The sequence below is a fragment of the Vicugna pacos genome, chromosome 1, assembly GCF_048564905.1.
Source record: "Vicugna pacos chromosome 1, VicPac4, whole genome shotgun sequence".
NCBI classification, from domain to species: domain Eukaryota; kingdom Metazoa; phylum Chordata; class Mammalia; order Artiodactyla; family Camelidae; genus Vicugna; species Vicugna pacos.
Genome location: NC_132987.1, coordinates 55,711,723 through 55,738,446, shown reverse-complemented (window position 1 = coordinate 55,738,446; position 26,724 = coordinate 55,711,723). Strand labels below are relative to the sequence as shown.

The 26,724-nt window shown below is 44.1% G+C and overlaps 2 long non-coding RNA genes across 3 annotated transcripts; one reads left to right on the top strand and one right to left on the bottom strand.

The window, feature by feature from the left end:
* Window positions 1–994: 994 nt before the first annotated feature.
* Window positions 995–19,393, bottom strand: LOC140696820 (uncharacterized). Of its 2 annotated transcripts, XR_012073369.1 has the most exons (5): window positions 18,981–19,393; window positions 15,342–15,503; window positions 12,308–12,369; window positions 2,970–3,087; window positions 995–1,418 (listed from the first exon to the last, which is right to left on the bottom strand). It is a non-coding gene; the product is annotated as an uncharacterized lncRNA (long non-coding RNA). The 2 variants fall into 2 exon arrangements; XR_012073367.1 differs by lacking the exon at window positions 15,342–15,503.
* Window positions 18,201–21,721, top strand: LOC140696823 (uncharacterized). The gene is made up of 3 exons (XR_012073370.1): window positions 18,201–18,813; window positions 19,231–19,362; window positions 21,633–21,721. It is a non-coding gene; the product is annotated as an uncharacterized lncRNA (long non-coding RNA).
* The last annotated feature ends 5,003 nt before the right edge of the window (window positions 21,722–26,724 follow it).

The following is a 26,724-nucleotide window of genomic DNA, read 5'->3' as shown; positions in this document are numbered from 1 at the left end:
CACCATTCTGAGGGGCTTCTAGGGCTCAATCTGGCTACAGATGGAGTAGCTCTTCTTCCATTAATTTATTCAATGAACAACTGAGCAGCTTTTCTGGCCTTGGAAACAGGAATACAAAGATGCTCTCAGTTCTCAAAGAGCTTACGACTTAACAGAGAAGAATGATCTACAACAGGGAAATTAGGAAAGCTTGAGGTAATTGTTAGGGAAAAGTATGGACCAGGTGTTAGAATATAGACTGACTGGCAGATGGGAAGATACACAAGAAGGATGTAGCTCTTCATTTTTGTAAAAAAAAAAAAAAAGGAATACCATTTTCGTGTGTGCAAGGTGATCGGGGGGTTAGTATTAGTTACAAAGGAGAAGAATGAAAATTTTGGGGGGAAGTATGAAAAAATGAATGAAGCCCTAACAAAAACTAACGGTCAGAGGTTTCATCCACTCCCCACCCTGATAAAACTCTACAGATATTTTAATTTGAAGTGGCTACGTGTTGATCAACCCCTAAGCCCTGATTCTGGGTTAGACATCCCAAAGCCAGAGAAAGGAAGACATAGAAAAAAGAGAATTTAGAGCCAATAGGTTGAGTCGTAGCTGTCTTTAACATGCCACTTTGAGCAAATTCCTTCTCTTTTAGCTATTAATAATTGCCAAAGTCCCATCAGATTTAAATGTGATTCTCAGACTGGTGGCGATCTGGTGGGTTCTTCTGTGCCCCTGCCAAATGGGACTTCTGTGTCCTCCATGTCAGTCCTGTATCCTACAGCCACAGTCTTTGGGGGAGGGAAGTATGGGGGTATGTTTTCATACAACTTATAAATGAGGAATAGAAAAATATTTGAGTCCTATACCTTACGTCCCAGTCTGTCATTCACCACATCTTTCCAAGAAAGTGGATACAAAGCGGCCGAAAAAGACTTGAGTTTTAAAAGGGAAAAAAAAAAAAGGCATAAAGCAAGAAGATAACCCAGTGTAGCCCCCAATTTTAAGGATGGAGAAAATGAGGCCCAGAAAAGAGCAGGTGGCTTGGCCAAGTTTACAGAGCAAGTTAGTGACACGGTGGGGACTCAGCACCCTGTGGGGCCAGCGGCCAGTGCTCGCGATCACACCAAACATTCCCAGTCTCCACCGCAGTTCCTCAGGGGCTCCTTGGTCAGTCTGCTTTCCCAGCCTGACTGCGAATGCCAACAGCAAGACTCCATCCTTGACTGAGACGTCCCATGTCCTGGAGAGCGCTCCCAGGGCCACTGCAAAATGTGCACTAGTGACTTCATGAGAGCTACCACTCCTCATCAGGACAGACCACTGAGGCTTTCTCCAACAGGCAGGTGTCCCCTGGGCAAAGGTCAACAGTGCTGTGTGCAGGTGGGCTTCTGGGGGCAGATCTGCCTCCAGTCCTCTTCTCATGCATGCAGAGGCTGGGGGTGGCACAAGGAAGAAGAGAGGGCGCCCCCTGTTTGTGTGCTAGAGGACACACCACCCTCAGTTTTAAGCAGGACAATATGCACAGAAACATGGTTCTCCCTCCTCACCCTCATGGAACAAAACTGGTGCTGTAGTCATTGAAATAACATGACTGAGATCAGAAAGGGCGAGTGGAAGTCATCATTGTGGACACTTACATAAATAATAATTTCCCAAGGGGGACTGTGAACTCTCCTTGTCTCTTCTATTTTTAAATGCTAATTGCTTCTGATTTTGTTTATGTAGGCGGAGCTAATAAAAACATTTGCTTCCTAACCATTGAACTTAATGTATCTGTTTTTGGACCCTTGTGATTTATTTTTGCACACATGCTCCAAATTGGTGCTAATTACTTTAAAGGATCAGGGTTTCTATTCCAAGAGGAATGACGACAGAATGTCAATTTGCAGTCTCTGAGCATAATGTCCCAATTATCAATGCATTCCAGACCAGAATGGACTTGGCACCTTCTTACAGGGATTTGGCTGCACTTTTATCAGCCAGTCCCTGGACGTAGCTTCATTAAAACTTGCTTTCTAGTAACTTGTGGGTGTGCCTATACTTTCCTCCGTCTCAAAGGCCCTTTGGTGTCGTATCATTTCCCAAATACCTACCTTTCTGTGTCCAGGTTGAATACTTCTTTCTCAGAGGCTTCTCTGATCTCTTTGGCTAAAGATGAATTTTTACTGCTTATGGAAGTCCCAGAGTACTTTACTGATCCCTTCCTGAAAGGACTTAGCACTTTCTACATTGTATTAAAATTATTTTTCCACCTTTTATCTCCTTCCTGCAGTGTAAGCCCCTCAGCAACAATGCCATATATCTGAGTTCTCTTTGTGCCCCCTGACTGCACATTGAGACTTTGCCTAGTGCTCAGTGCTTAACAGGTACTTTGTGCATTGGTTTAATTGAAGGGTTTTTTTTTCTAACATGCTACCTACTCAAGAAAGGTTTTAAGCTAGGTTTAAGTAAATATTTACGCAACAAAGGAATGACTGCATCTATACATACACAAATAACATGATTAAGTCTATAGTGAGTTATAAGAAGTATATCCGGATAATCCAACATTTAACTATCACACCCAGAAGAAAACAAACCACTATGCTGTGGGGGGTGGGGGTGGTTGGCGAGTAGTGACAAAGGATTTAAAACTTGACCATTACCACCAAAGGGACCAAAACTTCTGGTACGGTATTTGCTCAACACACATGTTTAGATGAACCCAACAGATGAAAACCATTTCACAAGGGCTCACTGACCACATAAAATGAATGTGGAGCATATTGTGACCAAAGAGATACGGCCACAGAGGGAAGAGGGGAAACAAGTCCATCCTAATTTGTTCATTTACCATTCACTTGTTTGTCCAACAAACTTACGGAGAAGCCTCTGTGTCAAGCACTGTGTCTGCACTGTGGAGGCAGAGGTGACTAAGGACATACTAGGTTAGCTGTTTAGATGAGGGATCAGCAAACTAGCCCAATGGGCCAAGTCTGGCTCACCGTCTGTTTTTGTGAATAAGGTCTTACTGGAAGGCAGCCACGCCGTTCATTGTGTGGTGTCTGCGGCTGCTTCTCCTCTCCAGCTGCTGAGGTGGCAGCTCTGACAGAGCCATGTACCCTACAGAGACAAAAATATTTATCATCTGTAACCTGTTCCTTTACAAAGAAAGCCTGTTCACCTGGTTTGTACCCTAGTTTAAAAGTCATTAAAATACGTTGGAGTGGGGAGGGTACAGCTCAGTGGTAGAGCTCATGCTTAGCATGCATGAGGTCCTGGGTCCTGTCCCCAGCACCTCTGTTAAAAAATAATAATAATAATAATTTTTTTAAATAAAATAAAACACACTGGAGAGGAAGGAGAGGGCTCCCCAAGAGACCTATCACAGACTTGGAAAGCCAAGGAAGGCCACATGGACTGGGACTGTGGGACAGAGATCATGTGAGTCTTGCTCACTGCTGTAACACAAGTGCCTGTATGGTACCTGGCACATAGTACGTGGCTTAGTAGATCTTTATGAAATGAACGCACAAAAGAGGCTAGTTCCAGGTGAGAGGGAGAGGATGATAGGAGTAATCCAGGAGGAGCGTGGAGGGATGGGCAGAGAAGGAGTACAGAACGTGCCACGACCCTGAGCCAAGAGAGAGCCGGGTACCGTGGAGGGCGGATGTGGGTCAGCTGGTGGGCGTGTGCAGTTTGGGAGTGGGGTTGGGAAGTAAGAAGGAGACAAGGTTAGAAGGTCAGGAGTCAGACTAGGCAGGGCTGCTTAAGCCTCACTGTGGAGTTAGGTCTTGCTTCTGGAGGCCACAGAAAGCCATTGATAAGTTGGAAGCAGGGCAAGAACAAGGTCAGAGTGTTGCTTCAGAAAGGCCGCTTTGGCTGCATAATTGGAAGGAGGGTAAGCCCAGTGCATAGCTGGCTGAGAGCCGTGGCAGAACTCCGGGGGCCTGCACTGAGTTAGTGACACTGGTGATAAGGATCAGTGGACTGATTTGTGAGATATTTGGGAAGGAGAGTTACTAAGATTTGGTGATGGAGAGTTGGAGGAATGAGGAGTCAGAGAGAGACAGAAGTTAAAGATGATGGCAAGATTTCTACCTTGAAAAACTGGATGGAGAGTAGGGCCCTTTGCTAAGATGGGGAACACATGAGAATAAAAATTCAAGAGGAAGGGAAAATATTGGCTTAATTTGGGACATGCTGAATGCGAGATATATATGAGCTATGAGATGTCCACAAGGAAGTCAGATATGTGGGTCTGAAACTCGGGTGGGTCATCTAGTCTAAAGATCATAAATTAGGAGTCCTTAGAATCTAAAGACCAATTAAAGCCATTAGAGTAGATAACATTTCCTAGGGAGAGTATGTAGGGTGAGAAAAGAAGAGTCAAGGAAAAAAATTTCAAAACCCCGAGGAATGCCGACATTTTCTAGAGGAACAGAGCTCCCGCAAGTCCTTAAAGGAGCCTGAGAAAGAGCGTCCAGGAAGATAGGAAGACAGCCAGTACAGTTTTGTGTCACTGAACCAAGGGACAGGATCTAGCAAGGGCAAGAGTTTCCAATAATGAAGACGTGTCTACTGCAATGAAGACTGAAGCAGAGACAGAGCAGGGACAAACTGGCTCCAGCCCGTCAGGACGGCAGGTCCTGGAGGAGGAGGAGAGCGGAAGCCAGGCTGTAGTGAGCAGAACCTCCTCCGGGAGGCGAGGAGCTGCAGACGGTGCAGGCGCAGACGGGGTACGAAGGACTTTGGTAGGTAGGATGGCTGCTGAGGGAGGCTTTGTTTATTCCTTTCTTTGTCTTTTTTTTTTTTTTAAGTTCGGAGATAGTTGATCGTGCTTGAACATTAACTGGGAGGAAGCAATGGTTCCATTTTAATAAATCACTTGAAATCACAGAAAACTTGACTTCTGCAGGTGAATTCACAAGTTATATCCCATTCGAAAAAAGAAAATCCAGTAACCCAATGTGTTCTCTTTTTGTACTTCATTTCCAGGAAGCTTAGAATCAAATTCAGTTCCCCCTAGATGTCTGAAAATATTTACTGACACTTCCTTCACCTGCTTTCTGTTCTGTTTTGTATCTCAATATCTTAGTTTTAAAGAGTAATTATTGTGAGCCGCTTACAAGGCACTTTCACACATGATAAGTCACAGCATCCGTCCTCCATTCCGCATAGATTTAATGAGTGCCCCAGGGTGGCCGTACACTTTGTTCCACGTAGCAGGCACAACGGTGAGTAAAACAACACCGTGGCTTCTCCTACGGCCCCTTTGAGGAGATCGACGTTAACTGAGTTAGTGCAGTAATAATTACTACTGTGGTTAAGTGTAGCAAAGGAAAGTACTGGAAACTCAGAGACTCTGAAGGGTCAGGAAGAGTGTCTGAAGCATGAGCAGAGACTTGGAGACGGCCAGAGTAACCTGCAGTCAGAATGAAACCTCCGCTATGGCAAGTGCTCATCCAGGACACAGGCAGTGATGGAAACCAGCGCTGCATTTTGGGACAGCACTGACAGTCAAAATGGAGGAGAATCTGGCTCATGTAACCTCTTCCCAGAGGCCTATGCCCTGAGCTCACACATAAGTTTAACTTCTCTCTAGCATGGCCCTTCCCAGCTGGCAGATGGCAGCAGAAAGCCCCCAGGTACATGCCCTTATAGATAGACCTGTTCTCTCACAGTTAAAACCAGGCTTTCCAATTTTTCTTTTTTTCTGTTTACAGATGATGTCATGTTTATAGAGACTTCTAATTATTTGCAAATATTCATCTTTAGCTTCTTCTATAGAAATACAACTCCTTGCTCCCATACATGGAATTGTAGGCTAGATATCAGGCTATCCAGCTAACAATTCTATTTATGGGAGTGAGGAGTTGTAAAAAAGGCCACATTTCCCAGCTTCTCTTGCAGCTAGATATGGCAGATTACAAGTAAATTTTTGACAATCAACTCTTATGGGAAAAAAAAAAAAAGCCTTGATTTGTAGCATTTGCCGGCTTCTGTGGCTTTGGTTCTCCCACGGCTGATTTCAAGCTGCCAGCATGACTCACTGGATTTAGAGTTGGGAGGAAACGCACACAGTGGGCTTTCACCTGCCCGGGGACTGGGCTCTGGCATACCCCTGACCAGGTCGGCCAGCATAGGGAGTTCTCAATGGGATGTGGGTGGAAGTAGTGTGCACAACTGCCCACATGTGCCTTACGTGAAAGTGGGGGACCGCCAAGTCCCCTTTTCCTCCTTCCAGTGGTCTGGAATACAGACATGGTGGATGGAGGACCAGCTTCTACCATGTAGAAACATTCTAGAGATGGCAGAACAACAAGATCCTGGCTTCCACGTATTTTAGAGCTACCTTACTAGGCCCAGATTTCCTTGTGGGTTTTTTTTTTTTTAATGTGAAAAAGAAAGAAATGTCTAAGTTGTTTCAGCCATTACCATTTTGGCTGTCTGGTAGAACAGGTGAAATTGTATCCCAGCTGATAGGGTCATCCATTACAGCACAGCAACCAGACCACCACTCCAACATCAGGCAAAATCCCGCTGCTTACAAGGCATAGTGTGAGCAGGTGAATTAGACACACTCCCTGCCCCAGGGAGCCTGGCCCAGGGCAAAAGATGTCACATACTTACATTGCTATGAGGCAAGGTCAAGGTCAGAGTGCTCTAAAGCAGTGCAGATGGCCGACCACACAGATTTATAGGAGGGGGTGATGGGTGATGGTGGTGGTGGTGGTGGTGATGAATGAGGAAATATTTTAACTCAGCCTTCAAAGATAGTTATAATTGTGACAAGTAGAAAGGAACAAGAAAGCATTTCCAGCAGAGGGACTGCACTTTTCATTCAGATTTTAGATTCCAATCATTCTGAAAATGTGATCCTTCAGAAAATCTCTAGACTGTTATTTTTCCTTCCGTAACAGAACAAATTAATATTGTAAAACTATGACAAAAATGTTTCAAATATTTAAGAGAACCGATTGTTTTCCGAGTCTCTGATCCCCCCATTTACAAAGAGCCCTTGATTTGTTCATTTCAAAGCATTCTGGTGGATTAATTAAAGTATTCCTCTAAGTGCTTTCCTAAGCAGATCTTTCTGGGCTTATTTTGAATTACGAAAGGTGCATGGAGATGCTAAAACTTCATTCCTTTAAAAAAAAGTCTGTAGTACAAACTGTTCACCAATGCAAACAGGCCTCTTTCCCAACTAGTTTTCTTTAAGGGGAGAAATAATGTCTTGTGTTTCCTTTTTATTTCTTTGTAGTGCCCAGTACATCCGTGAGCACAGGAGAAGCTCTCAGTAAATATGTATTAATCTGAATGCAAATCACCGAATTTGAGATTATGAAGGAGAATGCTGGGATTGTAGGGTGAGGAAGGGACTGCACAGATGGCCTGGGGATGTAAAGTAAAAGTCTGGCACATGCACTGTGAAGTCTTAGGAACGAGCCTCCAAGATCCCCAGCAGATGTTAGCAGCAAAGCCCATCTCTTCTTCCCTTCCCTTCACAAATCAGAAGGTAGAGGCCCTAAAGGGCAATGACCTTGATGAAGGTGACAAAGCCACTGAGTCCCAGAGCTGGGTCTGGTTTTCTAGTGCCTTTCTGAGCTGGCTGATCCTTGTTTTGAATTTTGTTTCCCCAAATTCCTGTTACCATAAACATAATAAAAAGACTCTTATGCACTTTTTAACATTCAGATTCACACTGTGTTTCTTCCTCAGAAAATTAATGCATGGATGCATATAAAGTACTGGGGGAAAAGTCACATACTGAAATTCCAAGGCTTGAAAATGTGACTCCTTTCTGTGAAGGAACAAAAGCATTGAAATTGGAGGGTTTTCCCAACCCATCAGGACATGTAGGTATTATCTGCTTAGCTTTTCTCCCTCTCTGCGGAGTGAGGGTGTACAAGCCAGGCGGGCAGACTCCCCAAGGAAAACAGTCAGAGCAGAAGAAATATAATCCCTGTGGGGCTGCGTGAGGATAGAATGTAAGACAGAGAGAAAACAGATCAAGGAACCAAGATGGGTCAGGTCAGGACGGTGTGAATGGGGGCCAGTTCTCCTCAGGTGCTCAGGAAACAGAGAAGACCTGAGTTCTTAACAGGAGCAGCTATAAATGCTACAGTTCAAACACTTTAACATAACAGAGTCAAAGTGCAATTATAAGGAAAACTTGTGATGGAGGAAGCAACATGCTGGACTGAGAATCAAGTTCTGGTCCAAACTCAGTAACTTTTGTGTCACTTGGACATTTTCTCTCCCTCCTGAGTCTCAGTTTCTTCACAGACAAAGTGGGATCTCATCCGTGTTTAGTGCCCTGTGCCTCCTTCATATGTTAAGCTGACAGTGCTTACATTTCTGAGAGAATTTCAACTTTTCTGATTGCAATATACTCTACCGTTAACTTCTGTAGAGTCCTGAGAATTATTATCTTTTGCTTCTTTCCTCATTTAACAATTGGCTAAATTATTCAGCTCACAACCCATTTAATGATTCAAGTCATAGAAGAACCAAGTGATATGGAATGTTACCTAGTTTTCCAAAGTTGGAAGAGGAAATTGCCTATATACGTATCAAAGATAATAGGTATTTGTGTTACTCCAGAGAGGTAGAGACAGTCACATAACTTTAGACTGAGTTTAAATTTTCTTGAACTCTCTCCCATAGTTCAAGCCTTTAAAGATAAGTTATCCCAAAATTTGATCCAGAGATTTCTCTTTATTTTGGGCCAACAGTATAGACTATTATGGTCCAAGCCACAATCTTTTAGGCTTAAACTCTTGGAATGGTCTGTTTATCCATCTCCCTTCTTCTCACCATTTCCACCTCCCATGTCTATTCCCCACATAGCAGCCAGGGTGTTCCATTTGAAACCTAAGTCAGATTATGTGACACTTCTGCTCAAAAAACTCCAGTGATTTCTGGCCTCACTAAGAGTCAGAGCCATAATCCCATTCAGGCCCTAAGAGACCCAATGGGCTCCCTTGCTGCCTGTCAGACCTTGAATCTACTCCTTTGTAGGAGGAACAAACTTTGCTCCAGCAGGAACTTTGCTGCAGCTGCACTGGCCTCCTTGCTGTTCCCAGGACACTGAGCATCCTCCCGCCCTAAGGCCCCTTCAAATGATGTTTTCTTCATCAGAAGCACTCCTCCTGCCAACGACGACAGGGTGCACTCCTCCCTCCAGACCTTGGCTCAGATATCACCTCTGCTAAATAGTACATCCAAGCTCCTTATCTTCCACCCCCTAAGGAAATCTGCATAGTATGTAGCGCCCCCTTATACTTCCCATCTGTGTCTTTCTTGTCTGTTTCTTCGCACTAGAACAGGAGCTCTGTGAGTCCAGAGATTTTGTCTGTTGTGTTCATCCAGTCATATCTCTAGGGCTTACACGTATGTGTAGCATATCGCAGGCATTCAATAAATGTTTATTAAATAAATATTCAGAGCAAGTAGCTTGTAATATGTTTTTTGCATACTGACTTATTTTATTTTATTGGGCAATATATACAGAATAATTTGAATTAGGAAATTGTTTTTTTTCCCCTCAGGTATGAAAACAGTGACGACAAAAAGATGTCAAAAGTCCCTCTGAGATCATTGCCAAGTATGGCAAATTTCAGGGCACTGCAGAAGGGCTGAGCTAGCAGTCAACTAGATAAAGTTCAGGAGACTTGAAAACTCAGAAGTTGTACTCCATCACCCGCCAATCATCCATCATGGGGCCACTTCTACCAAGTCACAGAGTATGTGGAGTTTCAGTGACCAGTGTTTCCCTTTCCTCTTGGAGAACTTCATTTTACAGAGGTGCCATGTGACTGTGTCACCTGACAGTGGCTGTACTGATGTGGGGATCTTCCTTTAGATCGTAAAGCCATCATATTACCTTGATCCTCCAAGGATTAATATTATCGAATAGCTTGGGCTCGGGCAGGCAGTATTCCTGTTTAGCTGGCTGAGACATCAGGAGGTGTCAGAGATATACCCACAGAGAATGAGGACTAGGAACAGGTCCCAGAGCCTTGTTGAGAGATTTCAAATCTGGGCTCAGCCACTCCACACAGGCTGAGCTCAAGCAAGCCGCTTAAGTTCCCCAGACCGCAGGCTTCCCTTCTGCAAGATATGAGTCACGGACAATTCCAGCTTTACCACCTCATGGCATGAAATAACCAGTGTGAGAATTTTTCAAAGTAAATATTAGGACTCTGTGCAAACCGCTCAATACTTGCCATTACCTGGGCTCCTGAGGACGATTCCTGAAAATATGAGTGGGCATGTCTAGGTGAACATTTCACCTGAGCCCTGCCCTTCACCAAGAGAGTGGAACCAGGGTAGGGTTTGTTTTTTGTTTTTTGTTTTTTTGCCAGATTTATAACATCTAATTTCAGGAGCCATACTTGGGGCTCTGTTCATCCATCCGCCAACACATCTTCTGAACACCTACTATGTGCAAGGTGTTGAATCTCAGATTCTGTGGGGAGAATGGCTTGAATGCAATCCAGGTCTTGTCCCTAAGGTGCTCACACAGAATGGTGGGGGAGACCCTACCCACAGACCCCCCCCCCCCCGCCGAACCTCTAATACGACACAGAAAGGGATTTGTCAAACGAGAACCCCCTGGAATGAAATCAGTCCACACGGCCTCGGCAGTCACTTCAATTCTTCGGGCTTTAGTTTCCTCTTCTGCCAAAGAGGATAAGCACAGGGTGATTATGAGGGAAAAAATAGGATACGATTTTGTTGAGGTGTTTTCTAACCTGTGAATTGCCATCCGAGAGCCAGTGCCTTCTCCCCTGTCTCCTGCTCTCCCTCCTCCTCCTCTTCCTCCTCATCCGTTCCCTTCCCTCAGCCCTGCCCTCTTGTCCCCCGCTTGGTGAATCTCCCTTCCCCTAGTCTCTCTTTGCTGTGAGAGGAGCCCCGCTGTCCGTCCCAGAGATATTCTCACAATTATCTGGATCTGGTTTGATCGTTAAAGTGGGTGGGAATCTTGATCCAACATGTTTCCTTGTCGTATCACATGATGGCTAAGAATTGCTAGTGAGCTAACCCTTTCCTGCCTTTGACATTTTCTCCCAGTTTGTTGCTACACGTAGGATGTGAAATGGAATCAGAGTGTATAAGGACCTTTATTTTCTGAGGGTTTAAAGACAATCAAGAGGAAAAAGTTGTTTGGACACAAAATGTAAAGTGCTCGATATTTCAAATCAGTTAGCATTTAGGAACCAGACACACCTACAGTTTCTGATTTCAACGCTTTGTGCTCTTCTCCAGCCCAACACTGATTCCCTGGTATTTATGATAGAATTTCAAGACTGAAGGGGAAAGATCAGATTACCTGAGGTCCATTTTTTTCAGATGGTAAGCTAAGGCCCAGAAAGGAGAGGGATCTGACCAAGGTCATACACTGAATTCACAACAAAAAGTCTAGAACTTGGACCTCCTGATTGTCATTCCGTTCTTGCCCTCTACCCCTCAGGGTAGCCTCTGGGTCTGGTGGGGTGGAGAGACACAGGCTCTTATTCTTTCTATAAGCACCCCCCCCCCCAACTTTCTCTCTTCCTTGGTTTGGACATACCCCCTTGCCTCACTCTCACAGCAAACACTCCTCCTTTCTGAGTCACACCTTCTGATAGCCAAGACTCTCAAGCCTTCAGGGCCATTCAAGACAAAGTCAGACTTGCATACAGCCAGGGATCCTCTGCCCTGTGCTCCACACTTCTGTCTCCATAGTAAGCACTGTCTCAATCTTCAAAAAAATTGGTGAAGTGTCATTATTCCAAACGATCTTAGAGATTAGCCTACTGAAGCTCAGAGAACTGTCTAACTTGCCCCAGGTCCCACTGCTAGAAAGTCGTATGACCAGGATTGACATCAGAGCTAGTGCCAGAGCTGGTAACTGCCTTATTGTCCCTTCAGCACAGCTCTGGCCAGGGGTTTCAGTCTAGACCAGGGGTAATTGAGTCTTAGCTTTTCTACTAGGACAGACAGTGCTGTGATCCTGGGCTCTGAAACATTTCCTTAACCACATACTAAGCAGTGAGAATTAGAGCAAGGTATTCTACTCCCCTCAGACAGGTGAAGTAATAATGCCTCCTTAACGAGAATTGTGAAAGTTAAGGATTAGGGGAGATAATGTTTGAAAGAACACCAGGAAGTCCATGTAACTATTTTGTTTCAATAAACAACTCATGCTTTTGTAATCCAAATGTTAATGATGATATTATCTATACTATTTGACTGTAGGGCCTTCTCAAATATGTTGATTAAATGGGTAGTTACAGATAGTAAGTGCAAGAATAATTAAAATATTTCATTGGGCTTTTTCAATTTGACATCTTACCAAAAACGTGGAAGTTGGTCTGTAGCTTACAAATGCATGTATCATTGTGCCAATCCTTACACCTAGACAAAAAAAAAAAAAAGAAAAAATCACTGTTGTCATCTTAACAAACATTTATTGAGCACATAATATGTGCCAGAAATCAGACTAAATATTCTATTCCCCATCATCTCATTTAATTATCAAGAGGTAGGTATCATTATTGTCTCCATTTTACAGATGAGGAAACTGAAGTCCAAAGCATCTAAGTAACTTGACTAAGGTCACACAACTGTTAAGTAAAAAAGGCTAAAGAAGTTTTCAGACATATCCATGGTGTATTTAATATTACTTTATACCACTTCTGTTAAAATAGAACTTTTCAGATGTCTTACATGGCTTGCAATCAAGGTCTCCAGCACAATAGAATGTAGGCAAAATGTTAAGACATAAACTTGTGTGTGCACGTGTGTGTGTGTGTCACAAGGGATAGGCAACAGTCAGAAAACCATAAAAGATTCAAGCTAAAGGAAACCACCATAACTGACCACAGCTTGCAGCTCTGTACTTCTTCACATGGAGAGACACTTGTGCACTTACTAACTGATTCTTTAACCAGCAAATAACTGGGCACTTACTATGTGCAGACAGTGTTCAAGTTTGGAGAATAGAGAACATATGGTCACAGAACCTCCTCCTCGGACCTCACAAACTCTTGGATAAATTGTCAGATAAATGCACTGAAATTAGTATGTGTGTGTGGGTGGGTGTGTATACTACTTAAGTAAATTGCTTCTGGGGTATGCTCAAAAGTTGGTTCTCATTCAGACTTCCCTTTTATACAACCGCTTAAGGAAAGAAAGAAGGGAGAATGTCCGACTTCATGAAATATGATAGGATTTGGAGAAGAAGGCAGGCTACTTAAACTGGTCAAGACGTTGGGACATAGGATATGTTTATCTTCACTGGAACTTAGAGCTCTTTGCAGAAAAGGAAAAATGATAATAGAAAAAAAAATACAATGTCCTGAAAGCTAAATAAAGCAAACTGGGCCTCTGATTCCCCAAGGTTCAGATTAAGAGCCTAATTCTCTAGTGGACGATGGGACGAATGAGAGGCTGGATTTCCATTATAAATAGCCCAGAGTTCAGCCAGTATCAATTAATGTTGAAGCCCTTTAAGATGAGGCCAGAGGAGACGTACCAATAGGCCAGGCCAGGAGGGCAGGGAAATAGCTGTAGCTGATTTCATTTTGCACAGCATTTACTGCTGCAAATCACAGCAGAAGCAAGCAGCCAGCGGCGGCAGCAGGAATCCCCAGCTGAAGGGCCCTGTCATCAAAATTTCTCTTCTTTGCCACCCAGGCAACATGGCCTTGGCTTCCATCTTGCCGTATATTTGCATTTCACACCTCAGGAAACAGAAAGTCTTGGAATTGGAAGCCATGGCGTTCACATCCCAGCCCATCCAAGTACCGGTTCTTGACACAGACAGGTTATCTTACCTGTCCGTGTGGATTTCCTCATCCTCGACACGGTTCACTTCAAGGCACTACTGAGTCCCTTGGGTGCCATGAAGGATGTTAGCGCACATTGGGAGGCAGTCAAATTTCCCAAACATGAAGGAGTAAATCACTTAAAATCTAAGAGGCTTGAATGCAGAGGACCATACCCATTGGCAGTCAAAAGCAGAAGTGAAATTAATGAATGATGCACCTAAATCCACAGACACACACCCATTCTAAAGGTAGAATGGAATCCAAATTCACTCACCAGTTTTCAAGATCCTCCCCAAGATATTGCCTTTTCTCTAAGACTGTCTTTTTCTCTATCCCCCCATGTCTCCAGTAGTCTGGCCAAATTGATCGCCAAGTGACTCAGGAGCCCAGGATACGGGCTGGTTCTTTGGGACCTCTGTGTGTTTGTTGGGCTGTTTCCACCTCCTGGGATGCCTTTCCCCCGACACGGCCACATGTCCAGAACCACTTACATACAGCCTCCTCCAGGAAGGGTGCTGCCTCTGGTTTTCCCTCATTTCTACTTAAACTGAGCACCCCTAGCAACTTCACATGTTTCTCATATTCTAAAAATTTATATTCTGATGAATTTGTCAGTTCTTTGAGAAGGATTATATCTAATTCCTCTTTGTTTCACTTAACAGGGAAATGATAATAGCTAATAGCTGAGATTAACTGAGCACTTAATGTGTGCGATCTCCTTTAATCCTCACAGCTAACTGAGGATGTTGATACTGGTATCTCTCTCATTTTGCAAATAAGGAAACAAGGATGCAGAATGGTTCAGAAAGTTGCCCAAGTACACAGCTATGAAGTAGGGGAGTCAAGATGGAAACCAGGAATCTCCAGTCCAAATCCATGGTTCTTAGCATCCATGCCCCCGCTTACTGCATACTCTTAGCATAGGAAATACTCAGTAAATGTTTGTTAATTGAGTGAATGAACAAACGGATGAATCAAGAAAGTGTGTGTCTTCAAGCGTGAATACTCTGTGCACAGGACTTCGTGTTCTCTTTCAGGTAGTGGCTGCTCAAGGAATATTTGCAAAGTTAATGACTGAACAAATCAGCACTAGAGCAGATGTCAGGGGAATGCTGAGTCTAGAAAGTTCTCAGAGGGGAGTTATTCACTCCCTCTTTCAACATGGATTACTCATCACTATTCTTTCAGCATTTATTCAAAGGCTGCTGTACACTGGGGAGATGATATAAAGAATAAGTCAGACATGAGTTTTAGTCCTCGGGTGCTTACATTTTGTAAGATGAAAAATGACTGGTGTTTTTCAAGTCTGAGAAGAAGCAGACACTGGCAGAGTAAAGATAATTCAAGCTCAGAAAACGGACAACAAAACATTCAGAGGTGACCAGCAAGGTAAGTCTAGTGTTGAACAGGCAGGAGTGGCTCCTTATAGAGGAAACGCAGCTGAAGATGGTGAACAGTCACTGATGACTCACCCATCAAAATAGGAAGCTCTGTCTGGTAAGGAAGATGGTGGCATCCAGGCGGCAGAAACCACGAAGGTTCTGCACAAATACTTACCACAGCCGACTGCACCTTCGCTGCCTGGGCTGCTGTCTGAAGAGAGAGGAGGCCTACTCACTGGCCACGGCTCCCCGGAGTCAGGGCAGCACTGTGGAGGGAGACCCCAGGATCTCAGGGTCACTGCCTCACTCTGAACAAATTCTCCCTCGTGTAACAGCTCTGCAAATTTGGGCATATAGGAAAGTGGAGATAATCACAATTTCCCTTTTCACTGAGTTGCTGTGAAGACCAGAGTTAATACCTGTAAAGGGTATAATGCAGTGCCTGGCTGGTAAGAAGCACTCACTTAGTCATTAGCTATTGTCATTGTACTGCTATCCTTGATTCCAGTGGCTTGTGTATTGGAATGGCAGCATCCCTAGTGAATTTTAGAAGGAAGAGAGGATGCTTATGTATCATCTGGGTATGAAATAAGAGTATGCCATACAGCTTGCATCTTAGATAACGGCTTCATTCCTAAGATGATAGTTCTCCTGTCAGCCAGGAGCTGGCTTCTCTCAACTGCCAGACAGTTGTCCTCTGCGGCAGTCCTCCAAGTGGATCATGATGTTCCCTGTTTGGGGACTTTAACCCAAGACTTTTAAGAGGCACAGAATATCATCCTGCCAAGGCCACACACTAACATTGTCTTTCACTCTGCCAGACCATTGCACCTATCAGACGCTATGATCTATTTTTGATATTTAAATGTTACTCTACCTTGAAAATAGATATTTCCTTTTTCAGGCAAATGCTGATTTAATCCCTGTATTTCTTTTCTATTTAAAACATCAAAATATATATTTTAAAAGTATATACCTTAAATAAAAATAATTCATTTAAAAAGAATTTACAACTAGATGTTGGATCTAACTCTTCTGCAAAAATAAAGTTCTGGTTTTACATTTTGCAGGTAGTCGTTTAATATAAACATGTTTTAGTACAAATAACAGCTTTCAAAATTATGACTAATGAATAAATATTTTCAGAATGTAATTATTTCTATTTATTTATGTTTATGTATCAAATATTACAACTTACCACCCAATGCTAGGGTCTCAATTTGCCCTGTTTTCTTTTCTTTTTTCTTTCTTTCTTTCTTTTTTTTTTTTTTTTGAGGGAAAAGTAATTAGATTTATTTATTTATTTACATTTGGAGGAGATACTGGGGATTGAACCCAGGACCTTGTGCATGCCTAGCACGTACTCTACGACCTGAGCTATCCTCCCCCTTTGCCCCATGAGATGCCTTAAATAAATGAACACATTCATAAAAAGGCGAGATACTTTCCAAATTGTCTGATGAGATAACTTAGTTGAATAGTCAAGAAATTTTTAAAAAAAAGCCCTCGAGTTTATTTCACACCAACATCAACCAGATAAAACGTTAGGGGCTTATTGCTAGGTGGGCACAAGAGTGGGTCTGAGATCATCCAGAGAAGGTGGTGGCTATAGTGAAAATAGCACAGACTTTGGCGCCAGGAATATGGCCCTAAAACTGGACTCTGACACATTGGCCAAGTGTCTTCTGAGCCTCACTTTATTCACATGAAAAAGAACCATAGTAAAAGCAACCTCACAGGGTCATTGGGAAGATTAGATCTAATAAGTTATATAAAGTGCCTGAAACATAGGAGATGTTCAATAACTTGCAATTCTTATGATGGGGCTCATTTTGATGTATTTGCTGCAGATACAATTCGATGGTGTTGGCAGTGTATTTTTGTCGTTGTTGTTTATTGTTGTATTGGTATTTTAAAAGGCATGTAAGCAATTCTTCCTCCATGAGGTTGCCCCAGGGGGAGCCAGAAGAGGCTGGCTCATTCCTCTAGCCCATAAGACTTTCTAGAGTGCCTGTTCCAAAGCACACTGGAGAGACGATCACCCTTTGTCCACACTCAGCAGGCTACTGTTGATAATGAAGAACAGGAGGTAGGGAGACCAGAGATGTAGTCCTGTACTCCATCTCAAAAGGGCTCTGTGACCTTGGGTCAGTTGCCTCCTCTCTCTGGGCCTTACTAGCCTAGTTTTAAGATGAGGAAATCAGATAAAATTTTATCTGGGAAACTTCCAGTTCTAAAACTGCATTAGGTAACCAAATCTATGATTTTCTGACTTAGGTATAGGTTTAAGAGAAAGACAATCTGTAGAAATGACTAAGCAGGTAAGAGGCATAAACTGTCCAACTCGTGTTTGAAAAAGTGTGCTACTGACCCGAAGTTCATGTTTTCTTAAAAGCTAAAAATTAAAGAAGATCAGATCATTTTTTCCCTGTGACCAAGGAAGGATTTTCACACAAGCTTTATCATCAACACCTAAGATGGTCATTTGTAAATATTTCTCTAGTCCTGGCAATAGACATGCACTTAGTGCAGCATACAGTATTTTCCTGTTCACTCTGCTGACCAAGGACTCACGTATGGGTTGGGATCTGGGGTAGAGTCTGTGGCCCTGCATCCTATCTGTAGCAGTTGAGGTTACCAACCACATACAGCCCCAAATATAGTTGGTGAGTGCTGGCTTGCAGTGATAAATTATTTCCTATACTTGAACCTATGAATAAGTCCAGGTCTAAACCATCCATCTTCTAAATCTGATCAGCCATGGAATGGGTCACCTTGGGAGGCAGAAAGCTCCTCGCATGGAGATATCAAAGGAGTACGGTGGACTCTTTGTGAGGGGTATTATGTTGGACATTCAGGTATGGAGTGATCTCTAAAGTCCTTCTGAGCCGACATGTATGATTTTCTGGTTCTACTTAGTCTTGTCAGGCTGACTCTGGAATGTTGGTGATGGGTTTTATCATACTGTAAAAAAGAAATGAGTTGTTCAACCCTGACAAGGAAGAGAAAGAGGCCAACTCTGCATATGGGCTTAAAGAGTCTTTTACTAAAGACACCAATATTCCAGGGTTCTGAGCCATGGAGTTATAAATTTTGATTAAATATGAATGACAGCATTGTGAAAAAAAGTTCAGCGGAGGTAACTGACACTCCCAAACCTGGACTTGGCACACCGGAGAGGGCTAGATCACCTTGCTGGTAATCACTATGCTACTCGACAATTACCTGCCTGCCCACTTCTCCCTGGATCCTCCGAGAATCCCTGGACCTGGCTTGGTTTGTACCCAGCTCAGTACTCACGGCTCCAAGAATTGTTCTCTAGCTTAATCCAGTCCTCCTTCCCTTGGCATGCTGCCTGCTCCAACCCAGAAGTTAAAAGGTTGCACTTCCTTAAAATGTAGTATTTCCCAACTGAACCTGCATCAATCAACTGATTAGTATAATTGCACATGCATTGCTCAAGGCCCAACTCTGGCTAATGATCGCTGGCTTTGTCTTATACCAGGCTGGCCTTTCCTTGATCCAGCGGAGAATTGACCCCTTGAGAAAAAGTGCACAAGAAGATCTGAAATGTAACAGGGACAACACCATGTCAAGTTGCCATAGCCATCCAGAGGCCATCCGTTTGCAGCGTCTGTCCAGATCTGGTAAGGCAATTGAGTCTCAGTTTCCACAGCGGGGTGTGGAGAGTGACTCAGAAGATAAAGAATGGCATGGTACAGGAGCCACTACAGAGGTTTCCTGCCCTAACTCTCTTTTGGGGCTCTTTAGTTGGCCCTACGCTCCCCTCAGTTTTCTGATTCCCACGACTCACCTTGGAGTGGCGTTGATTTGCTGGTTGGATGAAGGAGTAGCATGGTCTAATGCCGGGAGACCTGGGGGCTTGGTCTGTGGGCATCAAGACGAGCTCGTGGTCTTTACAGGACTCACCCTGTCTTCAGCTGGAGCCCAAGACCAAAGAGAGCAGCCCATCCTTAGAAGGAATCTACCTGAAAGGCCAGGTCCATGCTTGTCAATGCAAATCAGGGTATTAAGTTCTGGCTCACTCCACTGTTCTCTCTCAGGAACCACAAAGGGGTGGTAACACCACCAGCTGGAGAGCAGGGCTCACTCACGCTCCGGCTCCTGCCTGCTCCTGTCTGAGGTTGCTGTGATCTTCTCTGTTTGAAGAAAGCTACTTGGCTCTAAACTAAAATGTAAGTCTCATGAACCAACCTCCTTCCAAAGAATATGCCCTTCTCTCTCTCTCTCTCCTCTTCCTTTGCCTCTGTCTTCCTTTTGGTCATTTAGGTGGTGATACATGTTCACAGGGGATTAAAACATTTAACATGGTCACCAGAGAAGCCCAAGCAGCAGTGTTTTGAATCTGTTGGTGAAAAAAAGGGAAGTGATACTGGCCATTGGGTGAGCGGTGACATCAAAGAGAAGCCGTGTTCTCTTCCCTCCAGTGTGACTGGGATTTTTTTTTTACCTCAAGAAGAGGATTAAATAGAGCTTTCCAGGAAAAGAATGACTCGTATTTTAATTTTTTTGCTCCTTCTACCTTCTTTTTGCAATCCATTCAGAAATATGTATATGCATTTGATACCCAGAGACCAATTTCATTTTGTGCAGAGACCTAATGCCATTGAAAACTGATACTAGGACAATACTTAATGAAACAATAACATCCAAATGCTTTTATAACCACTATGTTGATCCTCTGAACAGCACAGCAGGGTTTGAAAGGACGAGTATAAGTATTACCCCAGTTTTGGGGGGAAAGCAGGGCCAGAAGGTGAAATGCCTTGTCCAGAGTTCATACACCTGACAGACAGAAGCATCAAGACGTCATCACTTTTCTGACTTCACGCTCAGTGGGATTTTTACTACATCTTACTGCCTCTTCCGACACAATAATCTTTTGAGATTAAGTCTCTAGACTCTAGAGTTGAGCCCATGGAGTTACTAAAAGGACTAAGAAAAAAGGAGCTTTGAAAAGGTTATATTCTCATCCCTCTTTCTCTGCACAGTGTCTGGGAATCAAGGGAAAGGAGTATAATTTTAGATTGCTTTAAAAATCCGCTGGCCCACGGTTACCTGACTAATGACAGTAATAAAATCCTGTCTATCGAGACCACACTCGTCTTGGTTTTTCTTGGCTCATGACTTGTCTTAGCTGAGTGGCCAGCTATGTGCAAGTTAACTGGTAGGAAGGTTTTCTGGGCACAGTGATGGGTTCTGAGGCTTCTGTTGACATCCAGGAGCAAATTTAGGCAGATTTGTACCTGTTATCAGGAGGAGGGACCAGATACTGAGCACATGGCAAGCCAGCAGCACTGCCCAAGAGCTTTGTCTAGCACAGTCTGGACTGTGTGGTCACCACCTGGATCACCTCCTGAACTCTGGGGAGAGAATTGATGATTATTGTACAGAAGCTGGGTCTGCTGCTGTGGGCAGTCCAGGATCTTGAGAAAAAAATCAATTTAGCGTGCCTACCCATGGGGGAAATTTTCCAGTTCCTACCAAATGAGGGTAAGATTAAAGGGCCCTTCCTCCCCTCTCTCATCCTCTCCCGGTCATTATCAGCATCATAAAATCAACCATGGGTGGCACTTGGGAGAAATCATGGTATGGTGGCTTGTGCACTCGGCGAGGAGTACAAAGTCCCTGTTTCTCTCCAGGCTCTGTGTGGTCTTAGACAAGGGATTTGACTTTGTGGGTTTCAGTGTCTCCATCTACCAAACGAGAAGTTGGACTACATAACCTTTAACATTTCCAGGCCTGACATTCTTTGATCCTATCTAGAATATCAAATTCTGGTCTAGACATGCTTCACCAAAAGTGTTCAAAGGTCCTCAAGCTTCTTATCTTCAGTTTGCCTCTCTCTTCTCAGGGTTGCCAGGGTGACAGTGAGCAGGAGAAGCCGCACCTCCTTCCCCACTATAGTGATCACCAGGGATCCACCCACCACATCCCCTGCTCCTCCCTTTGCCAGCGACCTTAGGCTCCAGCCACTGAAACACGCAGACACAATAGGAGGGCTATTATTATGCAGAGGGCTCTCTCTTTAAAGAGGAGAAAAGGGAGTCGCAAGGGCTGTGAGACCCAGTCAGTTCCTGAGATGGGCCAGGACACCAGCCCAGACACACCGACACCCTAGCTGAGTGCTTGTTCCGTGACACCTTTACACTGGAAATCTCTTTTCTTAAGCTCTCACTCGGATATGAGAATGTCTTCTGTTCATGACTCCCAGAAGCCAGGGGATTACATTTACTGACTGAAATAAGTGACTATCTGCCCTGCATCCCCATCTATATCCATTCTAACTCCTTTTATCTTGTCTCTTCCCTGTAATTATCTTTATAATCTTAAGTGTTTCCAGTACACTACCTTAAGTTGTTTCTTAGAGAAAAATGATATTAGGTAAAGTAAGAAATAAATGAATAGCAAATATTAACAATTAGGTCATTTCTTATTTGTTTAGGATACAAGATTAGAAAACGAACAAATGAAAGTAAAAATAAAACCTCTCCGTACCCCATCACTCTGAAATATCCGCTGAGAACATTTGGTGAGTTTCCTTTCAGTGTTTTTTCCATACACATACATGCATACTTACTGTTCATGACTTTTCATAGGTATTTCAAAGAGTTGTTAGGACTTATCATCATGATACACCTTTGGCCTTACATCAGCTGTGTAAGATCTTCTGTCAGTTGTGTGTGGAATTCTTATAATTCGCTATCACTTGTGGGGTTTCTCTTTTCTAATTAAACCCTGATTGACACAGAGCCCACTGCTGAAACTCCTAAAACATGTCAGGTCAGGAATTTGGTGTTGGCTTCCCTACCTGGACATCTTCCAGAAGTGAATTTTGAAGCATTGGACAGTATATTTCAAAACAGCTCCAGGGTTTTTAAAAAGTCAGCCATTGTTAAATATTCATTACATATAACACTTATTGAACATCTGCTATATGTGTCAGACATTGTACTAAGTGATTTGCATATAATCTATTACTTAATCCTTACTCCCTGGGGATAAGCATATCATTGTTCCCATTTTGTAGATGAGGAAACTGGGGCTTAGTGAAGTTCCACCACCAAAGTTGTGTGGCTAATAAGTGGCAGAGTCTTGCTTCAGACCTGGGCAGTCTGGTTCCAGAGTCCAAGTTCTGGACTCAAAGTCATGTCACTCACTAATGCACCAGGCTGGAGAGGTGTCACTTATTGGAAGGAAGGCAGGGTCTCAGGGGCAGTCGCTTGTCCTAGGAGACGAGACCTGCTGAGGAAGGCAGCAGGTGTGAGCACTGGACCCCAAGTCAAACAGGCATGGGCTCGGAGCCCGCTCTTCCAGCATGCAAGCCCTGTGACCCTGGACGCGTCACTTTCTTGTCTGAGCATCAGTGCTGGCATCTGTTAAAGGTGGGTAGTAGGATCTGTCTTAGAGGCGGCGGTGAGGACTAAGGCTGATAACATGTGAAAGCATCTGGCATGTTTCCAGGCATATAGTAAATGAAATAACGCTTAGTTGAATCTGAATCTGAGCAGAAAGTTTCAAGTTGTGACCTGCTTTTAGTATTGGATCCAACACACTTGGTATGTGATTTTGAACAAGATACTAGGGCCTTTCTAGGCCCACGTTCCTCATCTTTCCAGGAGGCAGCTGGACTAGAAGATCTTCAGGAGCCTGTCTAGGATCACAGGCCTTTAGTTGGTCCTAGAGGAGTGAATGTGGCCGGGGGCAGGGTCTTGCCTTCTCAAATCAACCCAAAATGGGGCCAGAGTCTCCGAAAACAGCATATTTCTCCTTAACCCCTCTGAACTGTGGATGTTCTTGACTAGATCCAAGCACTTGGAGCTTTCTGGAATGACTAAGGGCTGATGGAAATCTCAACTATTTCTTAGAAGAAAGGGTGAGGCCACTGAATGCCAGGACACTTAGCTGCTTTCATTGGCCCTTCTAGGAAAGGAGAGGTCACAGTTTCATAAGCTTCCCAATGATGAAAGAAAAGAACTCTGACTTGCTCTAAAGAACACAGCTGGGAAATCATAGAGCCAGAGGATTGCTTGAGTCCCTTATACCCGATCATCTGTGATTCAGTTGAAAGACTACCAGCCAAGTTTTAACCAAAGTGCTCCTAGATGCCCAGTACTGTGGAGGGGGCAGAAGTGATGTGAGTCTCACTCTAAAGATGCCTGCAGTCTGCCTCCATCCAGGAGACAGAAACCAAGAGTTGGAGAATATAGACAAGTTTTGTTAGAATTTCACAGAAAAGATACCAGAAAAGATTTCCCCTACCTCCCTGGTCACTCCTTCATCCTTGGCCAGTGAACTTCTGACCAGAGAGTGTCCCAAGGCTCAGTGGCTGGACCTCTACTTGTTTGTGCTCACTTCTCTGGGGATCTTATTCAGTTTCACAGTTTTAATAAAATCTTAACAGTGACAACTCCTAAATGTTTATCTTTAGCTTTGATATCTCCCTAGAACTCCAGACTCCAAAACCCAGCTGCTTCTTCAGTCATCACCATTTGCCTGTGTATCTGGCTTCTCTTATTGGACACCTCCAAGTTAGAGTTCCTGATGGGCACCTCAGTCCTTCAAATCTACTCCACCTGCAGACTTTCCTTGTCTGGTGAATAACAATTCCATTTGTTAACAGTTGCTCGAACCAAAGAACTTGGAGTCATGCTTGACTCCCATTTCTCCACAACCCACATCCAAATTACCACCAACACTATTGGCTCTGCTTTGAAAGTACAGACAGAATTCAAATGCTCCTCACCATTTCCTATCCCAAGCCACCACTGTCTCTCTCCAGGATTATTACAACAGCCTCCTAAACGGTCTCGATGCTCCCACCCCGCCCATCTCAATGGAGCAGCCAGAGGGATTCTGTGGAAATAAACTTTAGATTCTGTCCAAATTCTCAATGGCTTTCCAGAGTCATGGGAACTTCCCCAATAACCCGTGGGGTGTATACGACATGCTGCCCTTTCCGCTCTGTCCTCCTCTCCCACTGCTCTGCCCTCCTTCACTCTGCTCCAGCTACACCAGCCTCCGTGCTGTTCCTCAAACACACAGGGACACCCTGGCACAGGGCCGTGATGCTTGTACCCTCTGCCTCATGCCTCCACCATGCCTATCCAAGCGGTTCTCTTCTTCACCTCTTCCCAGTCTTCAGTGTAACCTGCTCAGTGACGGTACACCAGCACTGAGCATTCTTCCCCCTCACACACGCCTCATCCCTCTTCCCTGCTTTTTACCTGCTTTTTAGCATTTACTACCACAAAAACAACTGTACATGTTTACTAGCCAGCTTTTTATCTGTTTCTTCCCACTAAAAGAAGATTCCAATGGACAGTGGAACATAGTGCCTGGTGTTCAGTGAATTTCAGATGAAAAAAAATGGGTGGGGTGGTTGGTCAGAGACATCATTGAGGAGCCTGGGTTTGAGTGATGCTCTGAGCCATGGGGAGGACCTGAGTGACCAGAAGCTGAGCAAGGAATGCCTGGGGAGAGAGGCACCAGGCAAAGGCCAGGTGGGGCCCCATGGGGATGGGAAGGATGAGACTAATGGACTTACTGTCAGCCTGTACCTTCCTGGATTTATTTCTTCCTATTGTCTGTCTATCAGTATAAAGGGAAAATCCCATGGCTGTTTTGTATAATAGAAATCTCATGAATAGAATTCAGAGTCACAGACCTAAATCTAGAGGTGTGACTCTGGACGAGCCGCCTAACCTCTGTAACTCTCTGCTGGTTCATCTGCCAAAGAAGGAGAACAACACTGGCTCGCGTTCTCACGGGGCTGTTGTGAAGATCAAACGAGGTGACGGATGGGAAAGTGCTTCACACTCGGAAAGCTGGGCGATTGCAGTGGGGATTAGTGAAATGCATGAGCGTGTCGTTGAAGTAATCTTTCAGACTCACATGTAGATGGTCTACCTCCATGGCAAGGATAGGAGGGGGGTGCTCCAAATCGGTGACTCATTCAGAAGGCCTTCATCAGGGCTTTCGAATGTGGGAAGGGCACGGGGAGGAGGGGTTGGAAGATGTACCCTCCTGAGGACATGGCTAGTGTCCAAATAAGGTGCAATTTATTGCGTGTGCTATTAGTAAATAACAATCCCATTTGTTACAGTTACTCAGGCCAAAGAGCATGGAGCCACGCTTGACTCCTGTTGTTCCCTGTGCACCAGGTTCTGGGGATGACTTCTCTGTCCATCCTTACACACATTCGTGAGTTGGGTATTATTCCCCTCTTCTTTAGTGATGAGAAAACCAAGGCTCAGGGAAGTTAGGTTAACTTGCCCAGGGCCACACGCATATTTGGTGTCAGAGCCGGAAGAAACTAGCTCTGTTTCCAGTGTCTGTCTCTTTCCACAGGCTGTCTTTTCAGAGATCTTGATGGGATGAATTCAGTAGCCAACAGTCTCAATCACCTGAATTTGGGCAAGTGAATAATACACGAGTCTAACATCAGGGGTCCAGGCAGACAACAGACTCTGAGCTATTAAATACAATTCTAAAAGTGCAAAGGCAGGTCCGTGTGCCATCTGTGAATCTAAACCCTTCTCTAAGCTGCTGCCTTGTGCTATGACTGTTTTCTCATGGCAGTATATGGTAACAATTTAGAAGAAACCAGGGTTTTGAGCTAAATTTTCGATAGAGCATAAGAATAATATTGCTCATAGCAATGCCCTCTGGTCTTTCTAAGCATCAGAATTTTTTTAAAAAACAGTGGTGTAAGAGATGACATGATTTTTTGAAGGATTAGTGATCCAGTCTAGATTTTAACTGAGGACACTTCTGTGCAACTTGCCTGTTACTGACCACATCATGGGGCTTAGTCCACGTCCACTCTGTTTACGTGTGCAGGCATCTTCATGGGCATGAGTACCACGTATGGTGACAGGTGTGATTTTGGTAATTATGTATGTAAATTCACTTGGGTGAGTAATGAATGTACAGGTGGATGGATACTGGGGCCACCAGAAGGTGTACTAGGCACCTACGGGTGCTGGTGGAAGGAAATGGGAGGCATATCTCTTTGCATTGGCCTCAATAACCATAAGAAATATATACAGACGATTTTAAAGAAGTGACCCTATAGGGAAGAACTACTTGGATTTGGAGGCAGAGGAGGACCATTTTTTCTTTAGTGTGAAGCACTAGTTAAAGTGTTAGGGGCGAAGGAAGTCTGAGGAATCCAGTGCACTTAGCCATTTCAGTTTGCAAAACTGAGCTGCATTAGAGAGGGTGACACAGAGCTGCATAGGCAGACTTTTTAAAAAATAAGAACCCCTCGCCACCACCGTTTTCTGAAGGTGCCCTGAAACCCTGAAAAACGGGTTTTTGCAAGTTTGCTGAAACCCTGCCAAGACGGGGCAAGGTCAGGAGCTCGGGCTTTGCTTGTCTATTCTGTATACACCCGTCAGTGCCTACAAATTTCGAACTCCCAGTCTGTCCCCTCCCACCCGCCTCCCCCTCGCAACACTGGAAACTGACACAGCACTGTAAACCGACTACAACTCAATAAAATAAAATTAAAAAAAAAAAAGAGCTTGGGCTTT